This window comes from Amblyomma mixtum, chromosome 3 (genome assembly GCF_055824585.1).
Source record: "Amblyomma mixtum isolate Tamu chromosome 3, ASM5582458v1, whole genome shotgun sequence".
Taxonomy (NCBI): Eukaryota; Metazoa; Arthropoda; class Arachnida; order Ixodida; family Ixodidae; genus Amblyomma; species Amblyomma mixtum.
Genome location: NC_143014.1, coordinates 380,091,038 through 380,111,296, shown reverse-complemented (window position 1 = coordinate 380,111,296; position 20,259 = coordinate 380,091,038). Strand labels below are relative to the sequence as shown.

The 20,259-nt window shown below is 45.0% G+C and overlaps 1 long non-coding RNA gene and 1 pseudogene across 2 annotated transcripts in view; both read left to right on the top strand.

Moving 5' to 3' along the window:
- The first annotated feature begins 8,949 nt into the window (after positions 1–8,949).
- LOC149356975 (uncharacterized) lies at positions 8,950–15,253 on the top strand. The gene is made up of 3 exons (XR_016291762.1): positions 8,950–12,153; positions 12,235–12,362; positions 14,509–15,253. It is a non-coding gene; the product is annotated as an uncharacterized LOC149356975 (long non-coding RNA).
- A 1,767-nt stretch (positions 15,254–17,020) lies between these two features.
- LOC149356972 (serine/threonine-protein kinase PLK1-like) overlaps positions 17,021–20,259 on the top strand; it is a 29,941-nt pseudogene continuing 26,702 nt past the window's right edge. The window contains exon 1 of the transcript XR_016289369.1: positions 17,021–17,143. The product of XR_016289369.1 is annotated as a serine/threonine-protein kinase PLK1-like (transcript). The remainder of the gene's footprint in view (positions 17,144–20,259) is intronic.

Here is a 20,259-nt window from a genome sequence, read left to right as displayed (position 1 = left end):
GCCTGGTAAGTTCCTGAGCTTCCCAAGTTCCTCAGTCTCAAGTCCCAACTGCTGATCGCCAGGAGCCGAAGGCCTAGGCCCTTGGACACGCCGAACGGCATGAGCAGGGGGACGGTCCCTTCGTATGTGAGTCGCATCTCAAGTCAGTGGGGCTGGTAGGTCGGGTAGGTGAGGGCATCGCGTCCAGATCTTAGTGTTCGGTGGTCAAGGCTTGGGACAGGGTGGGGGAGCAATGGTGAGGTCGGTTTGAGTCTGAAGGCAAGCTGGGAGACGCAGGCCAAGGACTCACGGCCGACGACCATGACTGACACAAGACACTGAAGCTCCAGGACCAAGATGCCGATGATTCTTCAGCTCCTCACCCCAAATGTTACGTGGCGGCCATCCGAAGAATGAAGCACGATGAACAAGAGGTGATCTATTGGCCGCTGGCCTAGCACAAGCGCTCTGTACCGTGCCACTTCCAGCTTCCTCTTCTTCATCACACATCATCACAATATGCTCATCCACCACTTACACGCACTCCTTAAGTCGGGTAACTGTCTTATCCTTTGGGAAACGGCAGTTCTCTCTTCAACAATCTCAAGTCTGCTCACAAATCAAAGCTAAAAATTAGTGTACTAGGTCCCAGGCCACCATAGCATACCTGGATATGAGGCAGGTGTTCGGCTTACAGTGTTAGCCGCTCCCCAGAATACAGACTCTGCGAAAATATCATCCCTGAACCTCAAACCACATATTAGGGACATCATTCAACAGCAGTAGCAACAGGAATGGATCAGAGCAACCGAAATCAAACTACACGCAATAAAGCCGAGAATAGGAAGTTAAACTGCTGAAAAACAAGACATTCAAAGTTGAGGATAGGACACATGTATAGCATTCCTATGTACTAACCAATGCCTCGGCACTACATTTTCTGGGTGCATTGATCAGCTTACTATTGTGCATGGTTTAATCGTGTTGGAAGGTAGAACCAGAAAGGTGGTGCCACCTTCCAGTGCTATACACAAATCAAATACCTATGCACCTGTCCTTCTTTCTTGGTGCGATGATCCAATGTTTCCTTTAAAAAGAGTTTTTAAGTTTTTATCAAAAGTAGGTTTGCTGCATGAAATTTCTTAACAACATGGATCATAGCCTCTTCCTAATTTTTTGAGAAGATGGCTGTGTTTGTTTTTTGATCAGAAATGTCAGAAGCCTTGCACTCTTTGCCCAAGTAAGAACTTCCGCTGCGGCATCTTGGTGTTTAAAATGCTATGTACATGGTCTTTTACTAATTTCTCCGCATCCCATATTATAGTGGAAATGAATTTTTTTAGGCCTTATACACCACATTTTATTTTACTACTCTTAAAAAAACTAGCAAAATGTGCTTCGAACAGGTAAAAATAAGCAAGCGCAGGTTATTTTATACGTGGCTAAAATCAAGGCAAGAGCAGTAGTACTACAGCTGTGCCAGTTGCACCAAGCTGTACGAAAAGCATGATATTTGCTAAAATAGCACCATGCTCCACCAAAATGCCGCAACTAGCCGCGTAAGTTTTCTATAAGTTAGATTTGGTGAAAAATAACAGCCGCGTTGGCAACCTGCAGTTTTGCTATTGTATTGGATGTCACCAATCCAATCCAGTCGTGGAGATGCAGCAACGAAAAGGCACATGCGTGCTTGGTGTGTATGCTGAGACACTCTTTTGGTCAGACCTTTATTTTACTTTTATATGGTCACAGGTGCTGCAAACACTGAAGCTGCCCATTTGGACAGGTGCATCTGCTGGCAAAACAGACTGTGTCGTCAATTGCATTGCTTTAGTTGAAGCGACAGAGGTACTCATACAAATCAGTGGGTCATATTAAGCATAAAGGGCTTAATATGACCACTAGTAGTGTGTATCTCCAAACATAAATAGTGGCAAAGAAAGGCTGAAGAAAGGCTGAGGAAAAAAATGGCTGATAAGGGCCACTGCCCAATAGTCGTGTGCAGCTCTCAGTATCTCTCGGACATCCCAGAGTACGATACACCTCCCCTGCAGTGCATTTAATACTTGCATCGAGTCTCGACACCACATGTTTTGAACGCATGAACTGAATGTCTTTTTTTTATAGTATACGACTCTTTCAAGTTGCCAGTGCTCTGTTGAATCAAGAAGGTGCCAAACATTGAAGTCATCTTAATGAGTGCACTCGACGCATATATGCTGCTAGTGAGGTTATAGTCGTGCAGTAGTGACTTGGTCTTGTCATGCATCTAGTCATGGTCCAGTCTAGTCAGATGCTACTCATGTGTAAGCCCACTTTCAAGTAAAAATAAAATTTGAAGTTTTCGTGCCAACTTTTCTTGTACGTTTTGTTTCTATAAATATTTGAAGCTGAAGTAAGGTTTCTTCCTCTTTAAACTGCTCCAAATTTGGAATTTGCTGCGCCAAGAATTGCTTGAAATCTTACTTTAGCTGCTGCACCTTGGGGCCTGCAAGGGGCAGCTTGTAAGCAGTTAGTTTTCCTCACTGCTCTTTATATGTTCTGTAACTGTTGCAGGAAGCTGCAGAAGGTGGAGAATGTGGACTGCAAGGACTTCCGGATGGATCTTCCACATTACTTTTTTTCATACCGAGGCCAAGAGGTCTCGCCAGTGAAAAATGGAAAAAACTGGTGATCACCGGTATGTCATTCTCATTGATCACTTTGCTCACGCCTGTGTGTCGGGCCTTGTAATTTGTTAGTAAGCTTTTCTTAAGGTGCATTACTTTACTGCTAATGTGTCATAAGTAGAATGCATGCAGTATTGATATTAAGTAGACCTCTGAAATGTAATGGGCCAAAGCATTTTAATGCGAAATCTTTACCAGTCCCATTAGGAGAAAAGCCGACAGCATGTGTGTGTGCTCAAATGGTGCAGAAAGCCTCAGCAATGGCAACGCGTCGTCATGACTTCATCATGCGGCTCTATGGTGCACACAGCAAGCTGAGCACCTCCACTTTAGACCATCCTGTCTGTGTCATTCGTCTGTATATGCACTCGCCACTTGCCGACCTCCACATGGTGCCAGTTTTCGCAACATTCGTACAAAAATTGCTATGCAAACATTTTCCCGATTTGTGTCATTCGATTTCTCGTTACATATTGCTTATATGTGCTAGTCACCTTGGAGGCTAGCTTGTGACAGGGGTGTACAGTTTGACGAGGCCAGTCTGGTGGGGAACAAAAAAATTTGGGTCCTTTCCATCTGTCAGCTGCCTGATAATACTTCCCAAGGAATTTTCAGTTTTATAGTGAGTTGGCTTATACGTTCAAAAGCCTGAGGTATGGACATGTACCATATTTGAGGTGTTTTACGAAGTCATTGGTACAACTCTGTATGCCTTATTGCTGTGAAACCAGTGGTCGAGAATGTGTAAAAGGGATGTCATATAATTTTTGGAGTTCTGTCATTTTACCGTTTGTATATAGGCGAGACATGCATACAGCTCATGCTTTCAAAAGTACTTATGGAATTAACCAATCAAGAGAACTGAAGCCGCCGCGGTGGCTCAGTGGCTATGGTGCTCGGCTGCTGTCCCGAAAGACGCGGGTTCGATCCCGGCCGCGGCGGTTGAATTTCTTTGGAGGATAAATTCGAGGCCCGTGTACTGTGCGATGTCAGTGCACGTTAAAGAACCCCAGGTGGTCGAAATTTCCGGAGCCCTCCACTACGGCATCTCTCATAGCCTTAGTCGCTTTGGGACGTTAAACCCCATAAACCAACCAACCAACCAATCAAGAGAACTGTCTAGTGTACCCTTTACTCTTGTATCATTTCCTCTTTCTGAGGTAAGTGAATATAGATTCCTTGGCATGATAACAACCAACAATCTGAGCTGAAATGAGCATATAAGTTATGTGTGCACATCGGGTATCTGTTAATTTTGTGTCCTCAAGCACAAACTGAAGAATGCTCCTGCAGACTTGAAAACTTTGGCCTAATCATGATGAATGAAACCCAAGTTAGAACTGCATGCATTGCCTGGGACCCATTTACTAAAACTAACAGTTAAGCGCTTGAAGTGACTCAGCGCAAGGCCATTCATTTCATGTCTTCAGCAGACTCTCGATTTGTCATTTGGGAGGTAAGCTGAATCTGTTAATGTTTAGGATTCTGGTAACTTCTTATTTAGTTGAGGCTGCAGTAAGAAGAGATTGTCAGTATCCTTTTGGACTGGCCGCCGCGGTGGCTCAGCGGTTATGGTGCTCGGCTGCTGACCCGAAAGACGCGGGTTCGATCCCGGCCGCGGCGGTTGAATTTCTTTGGAGGAGAAATTCCAGAGGCCCGTGTGCTGTGCAATGCCAGTGCACGTTAAAGAACCCCAGGTGGTCGAAATTTCCGGAGCCCTCCACTACGGCGTCTCTCATAGCCCGAGTCGCTTTGGGACGTTAAACCCTATAAACCATAAACCTTTTGGACTGTCCCGAAAAATGTGGTTAACCAAGGTGGTCTTAATAGAAAGGCACAAAGTGAAGCAAGGGCTGTGCCAGCTGCCCATTGGCTTATGAGACTCAGAAGCCCAGCCAGTCAGGAGACCTCTGGAAAACTTCACATGGCCTTTACACAAGCATGCATGGAAGCACCATTAATCCAAGGAAAGTAAGGAGCTTGCCGAAAGGTGGTTTTGATTCAGTTATCTTGTTCCTGTGACTTTAATTTTTAATGGAGAAAAAGTTAGACATGTGTTCAATTGCAGTAATCGCACTGCCACATAATTCCTTCGACTCCTTTGTTCATCCTCTGGGTTAATAGCAGACGTAATACCTGAGAAGAAAACATTGGGCCCAAACCAAGACAGGACGATAGACGACTTGAACAAGCTCTCTCTTGTCTTTATTGAGCACTATGACTTCTTATTAAGTATGACTAACAAATTTTCCCGAAATCTTCCTTTTTTGTGGCAAACTGTAGAACTTCTAACACGATCTAAAGATCAGGTCGAGCAAACTGGAGGATTTGTGAAAAATATGGTAAACAGCTGAGAACTATACAGAAAAGCACGAAGTGAACAGTGACAGTGCCTGCTGCAAGTGGTACTTACCAGAAATAGGTAGTTCAGTTAACCAGGTGGTCCTCCTGAAAACAACTGTTAAGCTGCCTACGCATGAGAAGCAAATTACCAAGTGAAGCCACGGTGGCTCAGTGGTTATGGCGCTCGGCTGTTGACACAAAAGACGCGGGTTCGAATCTGGCCATGGTGGTCGAGTTTTGATGGAGGCAAAATTCTAGAGGCCAGTGTAATGTGCGTTTTCAGTGCACATTAGAGAACCCCAAATGGTCTAAATTTCCGGAGACCTTCACTAAGGCGTCCCCATAGCCTGACTTTCTTTAGGACGTTAAATCCTCATAAACCATAAACCAAACCAAGTGAAGTAGTGTCAGTGCCAGCTGTCTACGTCCAGTGGCTTGCTAACCTCGAAGCCCACTCTGCCAGAAGATCCTCTCGAAACTGTCAAAACAGCCTACACGCGTAGAGAGAAGCAGGAAGCTGTGATGGTGTCCTTGAAGATGGTGTCAGGAAGGGGTGATGGGGTCGCAAGGTGCCTAGCCTGCCAAGAAGCCTTCTGATGACCTCCTAAGAGTTCCTGCACACATCAACTGGAAGAAGTTGACCTTGAATACGATTGCCTCGTTACCAGAACTCTTAGTTCTGCAATTATAAAACTAGGGGAAGAAGACATGGCAAGAAGAGACAGATGCACGCTTTGTGTCACTTCTCGTTTTGCCTTCCTTGTGCAGTTTCATAATTGCTGAACCTATGAACCGATTAGCCGGGCATCATGTTTTATTCTTAGTTCTAATGGAACAACAGGCGGGCAATCCATAGAGCGAAGCACTTTGTTCACATCATTGTGTTCAAATCCTTTATTGATCTTGTGGGTTCATAGCATACAGACCTAAGTCAGAATACAAACTGCTCGCAAGAGCTTTAGCAACCAAGCATATGAAGGAACAAAAAGCAAATGAACTGCTCAAAAGCAGTCATGCACTTATAATTGGTAATATATGAGAAAGCTGGGGTATGAATGTTGGTTGTGTCAGAAATTTGTGTTACTTGCATACTTTCTTCGTGATTTGACAAAATAAGCTATCAACAATTGCTTGCATTCATGAAGTCCTGTTATGTGCGCTTTGTGCATGCAGTCTCGCTGCTGCGGCTTCATGATCACTTTGTGGCCAATACTCTGCTGCCGTTTTCCCCTATGCCTATTCTGCATCTTGCAAGTCATTTGCGGCGCTGTGAAAGGTAGAGCTCTCTCGTCGAATCGGGGTCAACGAAGACAACGAATAGTCTCTCACATACATGAGCAGTGTTGTAGCTTGTTTTGAGCAGCATTTGCTGTAATTGCAAGGAGCATGGAGGAACATGTTTTGGAGCGCACACTGTCCTTAATGGCTTATATCACCGCAGCCTTGACAACGCTACGGATTATAGATAGTGGTGGCTATGCTGCAAAATGGATATCAGCTGCATGATGCTTTTGTGAGTGTTCAGAGTGACTTGGAACTTCATCACTTGCAACAGCTGTGAGCGAGTTTCTCCCAAGTTGAGTTTTGCAGCCACCTCCACTGAGTTGACAGAGTGGCCTTCAATCATACGCAAGACATATGCAATAGTGATCACACAAAGTGTTTATTTTGAGCCATTTTTGATAGTTGAAAGTTCCTAATTCGTGCGAGGGTCTACATGGACACAAGCGAGAATGCAGTCCCCATGGTGAATTTTCTGTGCTTGCAGTAAGCTTCACAGCCTCATGAAAAATGCGAGTGTAGTGAAAGTGGTTACGGTCAGAATGAGTGCTTTTTGGTCCAAGTCAATGAAATCGCATGCAGGTTTACATTACGTTTGAGAAGCTCACTACACACACCTTGTTTTCCGAATGCTGAACTGAACTGAGTGTACAGCCTGTCGCACTTGTTCCTTTGGTCGCAGTGACGGTGTGTGCGTGATGTTCTTCCTGTGACATATCTATCGCCACATTGATAGTGGTTTGTGTGTGTGTGCTATGCTTGAGCACTGCCCTGAGAGTGACATAATATTCCTGAAAACTGTCTTTTGTGCACGTGAAATGATAGCAGTTGCACGGCAGTTGAACTGTTTCCTGCCGCTACTAGGCCCTTGTACTGTGCGATGTCAGTGCACGTTAAAGAACCCCACACGTTAAGCTGCCGTGAACGTAAACCTATAGAAAAACGGCGCCACCATTCTGCATCTTGGTGCTCCCTAAGTGCATTATGTGAGGGTGGGTGGCCGGATTGCGATGGTTTGCTGGCAGCACTTTGTAATCTGGTTACAAACATGGTACGCATGGCAGCTGTCATTTCAGGAACATTTTTTGTTTTTTTTGCACGGGCTGTGCAGTCCTATGTCTGCAATAAATATTTGTGTTGAATTCGGGTGAACCCAAATTCCTCTGCATATGTGATCATGGGATAAGCTGAAGTGGCAGTGTTCAGTTTGGGTTGTGACTGCATGCTATCACCAGATAAAGAGGCCGGCGCGGTGGCTCAGTGGTTATGGTGCTCGGCTGCTGACCCAAAAGACGTGGGTTCGATCCCGGCCGCGGCGGCTAGAATTTCTTCGGAGGAGAAATTCTAGAGGCCCGTGTACTGTGCGATGTCAGTGCACGTTAAAGAACCCCAGGTGGTCTAAATTTCCGGAGCCCTCCACTACGGCGTCTCTCATAGCCTTAGTCGCTTTGGGACGTTAAACCCCATAAACCAGCCAACCAACCAGATAAGGAGACCCTGCGATGTAAATAAAGCATGGGGTCTTTATTCTTTTGTACGCAAAGTATGGGACATTGTGATGCATGAATGCCTGAAGAGATTGCCTAAATCATATTTTAAATATTTTATTCTTTAGTAGTGCTTGTTTCAAGTCGGTGGTGTAAAAATGAAGAGGCGATTTTTGGCAGAGGAAGTGAGGTGGCAGCCAGATTGGGTGCTGCCTTTCTAATTGGTTTGATGTCCAGTTTGAACCTTGTGCTTTATACTCGTGAAATAGATGCAGAATATGATATTTCTTAGTGCTGTAAGCTTTTCGCTTGCCACAAAAACCGAAAAGTAAGAAAAGCAAACGAATCATGATAATATAAGTTCATAGTAGTGGAAAGGAAGGGAGAAGGACAGGGAGGAAGACTAACGCAGCGCTGGTCCCTTCCTTTCTTTGACCTTGTGCCTTTGTGCTGAATACTATGAACTTAATTCGAGAATGTCAGCTAGCCCAGCGACTAACTGTTCTGAAGAACCCTAATAAGAATAACCCTAGTGGAAACCTTTCCCTCTTGTACATTCACAGTCTGCGATGTGCACGCACTCGAAGGAAGGACTCGCCCTTGGTGGCCATTGCATCGCACCGCTTCTTGAGTTCAGTAAAACCACGTCATAGTTCACCATGTGAAATGGGATTCTTGAAATCCGTGTTTATAATTACTCCAGTCCAAAAAGTCAAAAGAAAAAACGTAGTTGAAAATGCATTTCACTCACCAACTGCTGAGATTGGCCAGTACCATTCAGAACCATGCGTTACACGCATGCAGCGGAAGCTGGCATGCAACTGTTGCCTTGCCAGGGCTGGCTACAGTAATGCATTTTGACAGCGCCGTCCGTCCGTGTACACGGCCATAGAAAGGGCAAGGGTTGGCTCGATCAACAAAGAAAGGAAGCTCCCAGATTTTTTTTTGCAGGTAGGATTGCAAAGCAAACACTGGTTCCCTCCCGCTACCTCGCCTCCTATCCAGCTTCTCTCTTTACAGTTTTAGGCGAGGCGTGCCATCACTTTTTGGTTTTTGCTACTTTCTCAGTGTGGTTTAGATAGTGGTCACCTCCACGAAAGTGTGAATCGAAATAGAAAAAAAAGTTGGATGTTTTAGTGTCCCAAAGCGACTCAGGCTTTGAGGGACGCCATAGTTAAGGGTTCTGGAAATATCTACCACCTGGGGTTCCTTAACGTGCACTGACATCGCACTGGCCCATTAATGTGTGATGTCAGGGCTGCATGAGTGTAAGGCATGATTCTGAATGGTAGTCACCAATGTCGGCACCTGGAATGTGAAATGCATTTTTGTCTGAGCTTTTTGTTTTGACGTTTCGGACTGGAGTAATTGTGAACTCTGATTCCAACAATCCCACCATCACATGCTTTCATTCAACTCAGGAAGTCGGGTACCGGCACAGCCACCAAGGGTGAGTCCTTGCTTCGAGTGCTCGCCTGTCGCAGATTGTGAATGTACCACGGGGTGCAGGTGCAGTGTGTTGCATAAAAGTCAAGTGAAGACATTGGATCGCGTAGGGATGTAGTGAACCCTCACTTGACTGAACCCCATGAGAGCGCATAGAAAAGCCTGATTGAGCCTTCTGAAGGCTGCACTTATGAATGCACCAATGTTACAATGTCATGCGCATATCATTAAAAGCACAAGCAAGCATAATATAGAAGAAATAAGAAATTTTTGTTTTCATTGTCATTTAGACTGTGTCTCAGTTGTCACTGTCACAGGAGAGCATGACAGTTGCACCGTGATGCTGGTGTCAAAATGGCAGAAGTGACAAAAGCCCACCGATTTCTTGGGAATGGTGCTGCGTAATCTCTCCTCCTGATATCGGCATGGCAGCCTGTCAGCTAGTTGGCTGATTTGTGCATGGCACTGCAGCTGTGCACTAAGCGGTTGTCTGAGTGTTTCCAGTTGCTGAGTGCGATAAATTGTCATATGCAACAGGTTACAGGAGAAGCACTCTGCAGCACAAGTGGCACAGTTTTGAGCCACTGTGTTGTCGCGTTGCCTGGCCTTGCTCGACAGCCATGCTACACCAAGCAAGCATTGAAGGGACACGTGCCCTGCAACTTTTTCAACGGGGTGAAAACCTACGCAGTGGCTAGGAACACTCTGTAAAGTGGACGCCAGGGCATGCAGTCGTCGGGGGCAGCCTGCGAGGCGATACTATCTCCCGTGCGTGCATCATCCGCGAAGCAGAGGGGAGTTAACAGGCCATACAGAGACATTCTGCAAGATACACCAGTGGGAAGTCTAACGAGCAAGATACATCTGTCCACTTACACAGTAAATGCCTTCAGTGCGGGCAACACACGACTGTGTCTTGTGAAATTGGCTTGCCAAGAGAACACACCAGTGCCAAACATAAACAACGTTATGCAGGAGCCTTTGAAGCCTTGCTGTCCAACCTGCAGACCAGGTTCTGATTGCAGATAGCTGATTTGTTAGTTTCTTTATGGGACCTATCATTTTTACACTGTTTAAGCCAAGAACAGTCGGGGCCTAGTTGCTTGCGGATTGTGCTTATTAAACGCTAGAGTTTACGCGAAGAGCACAGAAGAAAGGAGGGATACTGACAGGACGGAGTGTGCGTACTGACAACTGTTTCAGTTGTTTTAAACAGTCAGTTCGAACTCGTCCTGTCTTTCTACTTTCTTCTGTGCTTGTCTCTTGAAGTTTGCACGTAATAACCATCATACGTATGCACAACCACAAGTGCATTTAGTAATCTTTGGTGGAATCATGAACCTAAAAAAAAAAAAATTGAAACTTTTCGTTATAGAACCAAGCTTGAGCTTAAAACTAAACACCAGATATGCCCTATTTTTCTCCCCCTGAATTTTGGATAGCAGTAAAGCTGAAAACTAATGGCCTTGATTATATTTCACTGGCTTCCAGGCAGGCGTAGAATTTTGAGACCTTAACTGCAGAAATTGCGCCACAATTTGCATTTCGGACACTGAAAAAATTGGCTGTGTTTATAGATGCGAAGGCACATTGCATGCCTAGTGTACCATTGGGATATCTGGGGATATGTACCATTGGGAAGTTTCACCATGGGGATATCTGCATGACATCTGTGGGTGGACGTTGCATAAAATTTGCCTTCCGTTACCCTTGGCAGCAGCAGCAAATTTCTCTCAATGCGGATTTTGGTAGACACCATACCAGCCAGTAGTCGAGCATCCTGGAACGGCAGGCTCTTGCAAGTCTTGCTGTTGCAAAAGGGGTCTGAAATATGGTTCTCTTAATTGTGGATCTCTTGTTCAGCACTTCTGCAGTCCGCCGCAGAGCAGTGCTTCCTTTTCTGGGGCAGTGGTCCTAGTAGCTTTTCGAGCACTCGTGGGCCAATAGAAAGTGAGAGGGAACAGAAGGATTGTACCATAAGGGCAGCGCACATAGAATATCGTCAGAGGCAACTTGAAATGCAAGCAAGGAAGATGTACTGTGCCAAGTGAACAATGATGGTGCACTCTCGTTACTTTCACCCTGGTCTGTTCGGTCTTGTGAGCCCCTCTTTGTAAGCCATTGGAGGGCACGGTCTCAGCAGGTGGTGATTTTCATCTCGTTTAGTGAAAGCAACAGGAAGGAGAAGGTGAAGGTAAATATGTACACCCATGTTAGTCTTCGTCTTTTCCTTCGTCCTGTTTGTACTAGATAGCATGAATGTTATGTCAGAGCACCAAGCAGCCAAAAAGATGGCAACTCTTTTAAAGGCAATTATTATTTTACAGTATTCTGAAAAATGTTGAGAGTTTTCAATTGTGTGTTAAGGCACTGTTTTTTGATCGTAGGATTTTGTTGTTTAGCTCTTGCACTTCCCAGTAATTGCTGCTTTTCCCTCTTGAACAAAAAGACTGCTCAATAAAGGCAGCCCGCATAGAATCTCACTAGAGACGACCCGGAAACTAAGGTGGATGGGCTGGGCCAAGTGAACAGTGATGGTGCATTTTTGTCATTTTCAGCCGTGGCTCTTCTGTGTGCAGTGTGGCCCTCTTCATATGCCATTGGAGAATGCATGATCGGACATTTGGCAATGTTCGTCTTATTTTCTGCAAATAATGACATTGTGTGTTCCTTCATCCTTTTATATGCGCTAAATAAGGTCAGTGTTATGTCACAGCAACCAGTCCAAGAGCTTACTTTCTAAAAGGCCATCTGTATTTGCAAAGGAGTGAAAAAGTTGGGCATTTTCAATTGTGTGGTAGGGTGATTTTTCATAATCGTGGGATTTTGCTTTTTACCTATTACACTTTCCCTGTAAAGTGCTGTTTTTCTCTCTTGAATTTGTTGCCACAAAATGACGTAGGTGCATTCTTTATGCAGGTCGCGTGTTTCTTTGGATGCGGTACCTGGTAAGTCTTTTTTCATGCCTTTCACTGATTTATGAATCCAGGCATGGGCGCTGAATGCTTGCATTTTCTTTCTGCATGAAGGGGCGGAATCTACTCGCGCCGCTGCCTTGTCCTGGCTGAGAAGATCAGCGTCCGTTCTTGACTTGGCCCAGAACGGACGCACTGCCTTCCTGCGGCGCGATGAACGGCCCCCATTCGGATTATGCACTGTGAGTTCTGTACCGGACTTGCCGCTCTCTGGAGGCTAGTTAATGAGCCACACCTGGTAACGTCCATCTTATGCTGGCAGTTCTGCACACTGCAAGAACATTTAACGGATGTGATTTTATAGTCTTTGCCCTGGGAACTCAAACCTGACTGAAATCTTGATGCTTACAACAGAAACCTGCATTCGAGCTATGCAGACAAGTCTCATTTTTATGAGCGTTACCTCTTATTCATCATGTTTCTCAATTTTTTGGGGTCTACTACCACCTATACCTCCGTTCGGCGTGAAATTTTCCAAGTCCGAGGAATTCAAGATGGTGGCCCCCCGTAGTAAATCGATATAGCAACCCAATTGGTGATTGATTGGTGACTGTTAGTAATCGAATTGGTGATTGGTTTAGTCACTGATTTTGTGACGCCATTATTAGTGGTCACATGACTATGTTTACTTGCTTTTAACTCGGTAATTAATGACACATCATAAAAGGAATTAGATATTTGGAATCCTCTATATGAGTAGAGCAGGTCAGATACCTAAATTAGCTAATGGAGTTACTATTTAGTTATGGTTATGCTTATATTTAATTGCATATAATTAACTGATGTCATGATTTAACTGATGACTATTCATAACGAGCTTTAAAAAAATGACAGGGACACTCTTTTGAAATTTTACTAGTTCAGCGCTTGTGTTTACAGTGACAGGAAATTTTTTAAATATGCTGGATTTTCTGATTGAAAAGGTAAAATAGCTATTTATCATTTACTCGAGGATATAAATTTCAGTGTAAAAAATTGTAAAGCATGTCGAGAAATGTTGATCTAAGCTTTTTTTGCAGTAAGCTTAGCATGGCTGGTTTACTTAGCTTTACCGTGGTGCATTGCTTGCAGTGTTTTCATTTCAGGAAGCATTACAGTCTCGATGACAGGGCCACAGCTGACCTGAATTTTGGCTGTAGTAGAAATTTATGATACCTCGGCCAAATTGCATCGTGTACAATGTGGACAATTTCTAAATTGCAGACATTTCGTGTACCTATGCCTTATACGCAGTTTTATGATCGCCAAATGACAACCCTTGTATGTGCAGTATGTGGAAGAGGGCTCAGAGTAGGCCAATTCTGCTCGAATGAACAAGGAAAAAAAATACGGAAACTAAGAAAACCATTTCCCTTGTCTTGTGGCTTACACATTTGTGAACATGACATAGTAGATCCTTCATGTGCCTTTAATATTCCTAAAGAAAATGTTTTGAGTAAATTGCTGGTACCTTAACTACAATTCTATTGCACGCCCATAGGTAGTGTCATTTCTGATTTGTGTCTGATTGTTACACGCATTTTCATTTAAAAAAAAAACGGTGCCTGAGGATTGTGTACAGTACTTGGAAACTTCTAGTCCTTTAAGACAATAGATTTGTTATGCTGTGTTCAGTGTCTGGTAGTTATTGCTACTTGTGTTCCTTTAGCCCTCACAGAACAGTAACTAGCATAATGCATTTCTAACCCATGCTTCAAAATTTGTATTTGCATATATCCAATGCTCATGCTTGAACATGGGTACTTTTTTAATGAAAATTTCCGGTGGTACACAAATTTTTCTCAACATTAGGTTTTTGTCAGCATTTTACTGTGGTTGGCGCCTTGGCTGATGCCTTCAGGACTGCAATGCTTTACACAGTCGACCCTGGACAATAAAGGTAGCCCGCATAGGATCTCACTAGAGACGACATGAAAGTAAGGTGGATGGGCTGGGCCAAGTGAACAGTGATGGTGTATTTTTTGTTGTCAGCCGCGGCTCTTCTGTATGCGGTGTGGCCCTCTTCATAGCCGCTGGATAATACATGGTCGGACATGTGGAAATTTTCGTGTTATTTTCCGCAAATAATGACTTTGTGTTCCTTCATGCTCTTATATGTGCTAAATAAGATCTGTGTTATGTCAAAGCAACTGGTTCAAGAGTTTACTTTCTTAAAGGTCATCTTCAGTTGCGAAAGAGCAAAAAAGTGGGGTATTTTCAATTCTGTGGTAGGGCACTTTTTCATAATCGTGGGATTTTGTTATTTCACTATTACACTTTTCCCTAAAGTGCTGTTTTTCCCTCTTGAATTTGTTGACGCATAATCAAATAGGTGCATTTTTTATGCAGGGCACAGCTCTCCTTGCGATGTGGTACTTGGTAAGTATTTATGCTTTTCATTGATTTATGAGTCCAGGGATGAGTGCTGAATGCTTGCATTTTATTTTTGCATGAACCTTGTGGTCCTTCTCTCCTTTTTTATCCCAGCAGTTGGTTTCAGGTCTCTTCCATTTGTAGAGAGCAGTTGCCTGCCTTCCATAGCTTATCAGCAGAAGTGGCATGCGGCCAGGGTTTGAGCGGAAATCCTGTTTACCATGCGCAGTCCGCTTTTCACAGCGTGTTTTTCGAATTGTAGGATTGAGGTGGTTCTTGTTTTTTTTGTGCATAACCAGTGCTTGCCATGATATCTGACATCATGTGAGCGACATGACCTTGCCTGCTATTTAACCTTGGTGACATGTGAACTGTAAAACTGGATATGCATAGTGCACTGTAAATGTTTCCTGGGGTGGCTATCTCATCTTTCATGTTGCATGCACACCCACAGCACTTCACTCCAGAAAGACAGTTGCACTATTACTTGAAGATGCCATAGGCAATTGACGAAGAGCAACAACACTAGGGGTTAATATTAAATTCTGCTGGGTTCCAACTCACTTTGGAATTTGTGTTCCAGTGTGTGTGCTGCACAAGCTTGCAACAAGGAAATCAGGAATGTGCATGAGCATGCCCTGTAAGGATTGCATGAAGTCAGTAATGAAAATAAATGAGCCACACCTGGTAACATTCATCTTAGACTGGAAGTCATGCACACTTCAAGAACATTTCGTGGAAGTGATTTTATTGTCTTTGGCCTCGGGACTCAAACCTTACTGAAATCTTTATGCTTACAATAAAACAGAAACATGCATTCGAGCTATGCTGACAAGGCTCATTTCTTTTTTTCATGCACAGACCTTGACAAAGTAAGGGAAAAATGTTTCTCACAATTCTATGAAGGCCACGTCTCTTTCGTTCCTAGATTAATCCTGGGGGAAAATGCACTCATTGATGTTTTCTCTGTATTGGGGTTCAGAATGGGTGATTCTAAAGAGGATGAAACAGATTATGAGGAACATACTTCTTGTAGGTCTTCAGCCAGTCTGCATCCCACTTCTGGGTCCATCTCATGTTCAGAACACCTGGCGTATCTTTCTACAGTTCGGTAGGGATTAGTACATGCACAACCAGGATATGACGACTGTTTGTAGTTCAACAGACAGTAAGGAGTGTGTTGAACTACAGGAGTCTAGTTTTTCGCTAAAAAAGTCTGAATCAAGTGCGAGGAATGTGCAGGAGCATTGTCGTGATGGATGCGCCAATTTCCTGTTGACCTCAACTCCGGTTTCTTGCACCGCACAGCACCACGTAGGTGATGGAGGACATCCCTGTAGTACTCTTTGGTCATTGTTTTACTCTGTGGGGTGCGTAATCGTGGTGTGCCACACAGAGGGAGTCAAAGAAAGCAGTCAGCATCTTTTTGACATTACAGCGCCCTTGGCGGGCCTTCTTTGGTCTCGGTGAAATGAAATGCTTCCACTGTGACGACTGAGATTTTGTTTCCGGGTCGTACCCGTACACCCAAGTCTTGTCATCAGTGATTATGGTGTTGATGAAGTCGGGGTCACTGTTTGTGGAATCCAGCATGTCCTGTGAGACTTCAACATGAAGCTGCATTTGCTCCACCGTGAGCAGCTTCGGCACGAATTTCGCCGCATCTCTCTCCATGGCAAAATCTTCGGTGATAAAGGAACGTGCAGAAAAATTGCTGATATCCACCTCTTCCCCAATTTCTCAGATACTCACACGACTGTCCTGCATCACCACAGCGTTCACTTTGGCAATGACCTGGTCATTTCGGCATGTTGATGGCCGACCGGAGCATGGCTCTCTCTCCACCGATGTGCGGCCGTCTTTAAACCAGTTGTACCACTGCTTAATCTGTATGCTGCTCATAGCATCGTCACTGAAAGCCGTATGAATATTCCGGATGGTTTCCACTTGGCTGTCACCAAGTTTCTGGGAAAATTTTATGCAGCAGCGCTGCTCCTGTGGCTCCGCCATTTTACTTGCAATAAAAAACCGACGAGAGCACTACGCACTGCCTCACTCTAACGCTGTGTTCCAGCCACTGATGCTATCGGCAGGCGGGAAAAAATTCGTGCATGCGCACGAAGGTTCAAGGTCGGCTGATGCAAGCGTGCTTGTTTCATATCCATTAGGTGTTCGCGAAAAAAAATAAAGTCGGATACTTTTCTAACAGACCTCGTATGTACATGAATTCCGATTTGCTCGGGGAGCACTCAAGGCTGCAGCGGTGTGCATAATCGTCCACAATAGCCGCCGCTTGCTGCAGGTTGACCTCGATTTCTCCAACCGAACCGTGTGTTGCCCAGAGGGTTACGTCGTCTGCGTACAAGGGCATGCTGCACACCTGGGGCCTCACCCAGCAGGGTAGGGAGCTTCAGCATGGCCAGAGGAAAGCGGTCCATCCATCAGAGCGAAAGTTATCTCCATTTTAACCACCTGTGCAGCAGCCGACATGAGCACAGGATTGTTACTACGAGCTTACAACCATCGGTGCTGCTTCTATGGCACTGTCAATGAATGCCAGAGGCGCGAGCGCTTGCTGACTGCTGGGCTGCAACCGTTCATGCCGCTGTTGGCAAGAGCGAGATGAAAGTGCGCTTGCTGCATCACCACCAGTCACTTCTGCAGTGCGGCGAAGCCTGCTGCCTGCCATCCAAATGGCCACAGTTTGGCACTGGGGAGTTCGATATGCCCTTATGATGGCCAACCGCGTTCAATATATAGACCGTTTACAGCGCGCAGTTCTTCTGTTTGAGACCAGATGGCGCCACAGGTGCGCTCAGAACACGGCGCCATTACTTTCCTCGTAAGTCGCCGGCGTGTATGCCTCGACGCAGCAGTGGAAATGTGGAAAGAGAAAATACGTGCTCTGTTGTGGATTGCGAGAATTGCGACAAACAGTTAAAGGGGCGGGATGCGATCGTTTGCGAGCTTTACGGAACCGAACTGCACTAGGACGTACTGCCCCTGTTCGCGCCCGTTGGACATCCACCCTTTCCGAACGGGCGAAGGCAGCACACATGTTCGCCAGCGCTAGACAGCAAATATAGAAAGAAAGGTCTCGATCTTGGAAAATCTGCGAGGGTAAGTGCGCAACATAGCCGCATGAACAAGCTGTCCCGCCACCGAAACGTCACAAAAAAAAAAAAAAGACGGCTAACGCTACTGCATATTGTGCAGTGCATAGCCGTGCGAGCGGACAACGCTTACCGTCAGTTCGTGTATTACACACCGCCTTGGTGCTACTGTTGAACTTCGCTCCAAATAGCGTGGTTTTCGTGGACCACAATCGGAATAAAGCATTTGTGTTACGGCTGTTGTGCTCAGCGGTTGTCACTTCCTCGCGATCCATGCGAGACAGTCACTAGAAGTGACTACGGCTGATTGCTTACAACCAACGAGACCTCGAGCATTTTCATGTCCGCATATCGAGCATGGAGCGTACCACAATTTTATACTATGTGAGGCTGACATAATTGTGAACTTCTTGTAGTGAACGCTCTGCCATGAGCGCGTTATCACAAATATATCGCGGAATCCTTGTAAACGATTGCATGCAGGCTTGTGAAGGTTTTTTGATGCATGGTACTGCTTACATGATTGGGTAACATTTGTTTGTTCATTTATTTTTGTCGCCTTCCTTTGTTTAGCAAACCAACAGAAAATATTTTTAGGCTTCCTAAGCACCTTTAACAGGTTGTAAACAAATGAGTACGATGTGCATGTGAGCGTTTTAGAGCAGTCTCCGCATGCATGTACACAATACGACAACGACCTGCGCAGCCGCAGGGTCGTTAAACCTTGCTGTTTTAGATAATAACACTAAAAAAATATTAAGCAAAGCCTTGCGCGGCATTCAGGCGATCCACCCGTTGCCTCGAACAGACGGAGAGCTCAGCGGCTCTTCGCGACATGAAGCCCGATCACGTTTTCACGCCTAAAGTCATCAAATTAGGGTTTTCACATGTCCTTCGAAGCTTCGGACCAAACACAGTGTCGTCTTTTCACTCCTTTCCAAACTGTTTCAGCCGAAACACTGCCTGTCGGAACTGAATCATCAGACGCAGCAGCCGTCGCGACGAGGCGCGCGCCGAGCGGTCAGGAGGCGAGTAATGGCGGCGTGATCACGTGATCAAAGATGGCAGCCCCCATGATACGCCGCTGTAAAGGGTCTATAAAGTAAAAATTACATGCATGTCAAAAATATTGATGAAGAGATCGATATAGGCAATCATCATCATCATCAGCCTGACTATGCCCACTGCAGGGCAAAGGCCTCTCCCATGTCTCTCCAATTAACCCTGTCCTTTGCCAGCTGTGGCCACCGTACCCCCACAAACTTCTTAATCTCATCCGCCCACCTCACTTTCTGCCACCACCTGCTACGTTTGCCTTCTCTTGGAATCCACTCCGTTACCCTTAAGGACCAGCGGTTATCTTGCCTTCGTATTACATGCCCTGCCCAAGCCCATTTCTTCCTCTTGATTTCAACTGGGATGTCATTAACCTGCGTTTGTTCCCTCACCCACTCCGCCCTCTTCCGATCTCTTAGCTTTACACATACCATTTTTCTTTCCACAGCTCGCTGCGTTGTCTTTAATTTAAGCTGAACCCTCTTTGTTAGCCTCCGTGTTTCTGCCCTATAGGTGAGTATCGTCAAGATACAGCTGTTGTGTACTTTTCTCTTAAGGGATATTGGTAAACTGCCATTCATGATCTGAGAGAACCTGCCATTTGCACTCCACCCCATTCTTATTCTTCTAGTTATTTCCTTCTCATGATCCGGATCTGCGGTTACTACCTGCCCTAAGTAGACATATTCTCTTACTACTTCCAGCACCTCGCTACCAATTGCAAACTGCTGTTCTCTTGCTAGTCTGTTGAACATTACTTTGTTTTCTGGATGTTAATTTTTAGCCCCACTGCTCTGCTCTGCCTGTCTAACTCATTGATCATGCTTTGCAGTTCATATCCTGAGTGGCTTAGCTCTTTCCTGTCTGCGGGGAAAATGGTGGTTTTCAGGTCATATCATTAATATTTTTTTTTCTTTAACAAAACTTGCTTGGTACAGGAGTGTATGGTACCGAATTGTAGAGGAGGAAATTCTCTTCACATTGTTATTAGTCACAGTCAACATGTTTATTGAGTAAGAGATGAAAAAAAAAAATATCAAAGAAAATTGTAGTTACAAAGAAAAAACACAAAAACATCAAAGTTTCGTCACAAAAATAAAACATACAAAATTTTCAAAATATACATTCTTTACAACAGGGATCGATGCAACATTGCAGAAAATTTTAGTTTGCTGCGAACAGTATTAGCTGGGCTAGGAAAGGAAACAGTAGTCCTAGTGACTATCGTGCCACCGCGCGAAATAGTTCCTTGTTGCCGTGAAGCAGAGGTTGGCCGCACATGTCTCACAGAAAACATTTGTTTTTTGTTCCACCTTTTTTCTTCATAGCACAATTTGCAGTTCCGGTACTTTGCATTTTCTGCGGCTTGTGCTGCAGCCCCTGAGGTGAATCAGGAGGCGGAAACAGAGGGCGAACATTGGGGTCCTCAGGATGTGGCTCATCAAATCCGAGGAGTTGCTCGATCAATTCAAGTCTGAACGCGAACTGATCAAATCTTGATGTCCGCGACAATTCTGGCGCCTCGGGATGCTCCTGGCGATGCGCGTCAAAAAGTATG